Source organism: Cebus imitator, unplaced genomic scaffold, assembly GCF_001604975.1.
Source record: "Cebus imitator isolate Cc_AM_T3 unplaced genomic scaffold, Cebus_imitator-1.0 Scaffold375, whole genome shotgun sequence".
In the NCBI taxonomy this organism is placed as follows: Eukaryota; Metazoa; Chordata; class Mammalia; order Primates; family Cebidae; genus Cebus; species Cebus imitator.
The window spans coordinates 345,655-347,017 of record NW_016107690.1 but is presented as its reverse complement, the minus strand read 5'-3'; positions in this window follow the sequence as shown (position 1 = coordinate 347,017).

Below are 1,363 nucleotides of genomic sequence, written 5' to 3'. Positions count from 1 at the left end.
TTCCAGGAAAAGGGCGGGAAGTAAGTGTGAGTTTGGAGCCCTGATGCGCTTCCAAGGCCTCAATTCTGGATCTGACCAGAGAGGCTGACCTGAGGGGCCTCCCAACACTTTGGGAATCACCTGAGGTCAGGAGTTCGAGACCAGCCTGACCGACATGGTGAAACCCCGTCTCTACTAAAAATACAAAAAAAATTAGCCTGGTGTGGTGGCGGGCACTTGTAAGCCCAGCTACTTGGGAGGCTGAGGCAGGAGAATCACTTTTACCTGGGAGGCAGAGGTTGCAGTGAGTTGAGACTGCCCCACTACACTCCAGCCCAGGCAACAGGGTGAGACTCCATCTCAGAAAAAATAAATACACAAAAGAGAAAATGGACCACTGTAAGCACTTTAGCTGCACAGCTCAGCGGCTTCCAGCACATTCTCCCGGCCGTGCACCTTTCTCACCACTGCCTCATTCAGCACACAGTCCTAAAGTAGAACAGCGCGGGCTGGGCTCACACACAGACAGTCTCCCTCCATCGCCCAGGCTGGACTACAACGGCACACTCTTGGCTCACCGCATCCTCCACCTCTGGGTTCAAGCAAGTCTCCTGCCTCAGCCTCCCAAGTAGCTGGGATTACAGGCACGTGCCACCACACCTAGCTAATTTTTGTATCTTTAAGTAGAGACAGGGTTTCGCCATGTTGGTCAGGTTGGTCTCGAACTCCTGACCTCATCATCCGCCAGCCTCAACATCCCAAAGTGCTGGGATTACAGGTGTGAGCCACCGCACTCGGCCAGTTTTATATTTATAGTAGAGATGGGGTTTCCCCACGTTAGTGAGGCTAGCCTCGAACTCCTGACCTCAGGTGATCCGCCCTCCTCACCTTCCAAAGTGCTGGGATTACAGGCATGAGCCACTGCACCCTACGTGTTTGTCCTTTTGTGCCAGTCTTCTTTCACGGAGCATGACGTCCTAAAGGTGCAGCTACACTGTGGCCTGTGTCAGAATTCCTTTTCAGGCGGAGTCACGTTCCATTGCAGGAGGTACAGGTCATCTCTCCACCCATCTGGGGATGGGCGCCTGGGTTCCCTCCACCCTTTGGCTATTGAGTCGTGCTGCTGCGAACAGGGGTGTGCAAGTGTCTGTCTGAGCCCCGGGTACTTCAATCCCTCAGCTGCTCTGTCCACCCTTGGCCATCCAGCCGAATGTCCTCCTGGACACCCCAGGCAGAGTCCAGCCGCAGAGACGGGGTTCTGAATGGGCCAGCCTCCCTGGTGCCACCTAGTGGCTGTGTCCCCACAGGGTTCCTCTGTGGCCATGCTGCGGTTCCCAGTGGTTCTGTGGCAGGTGTCCCTTGGGATTTTTTTTTTTTTTTTTTT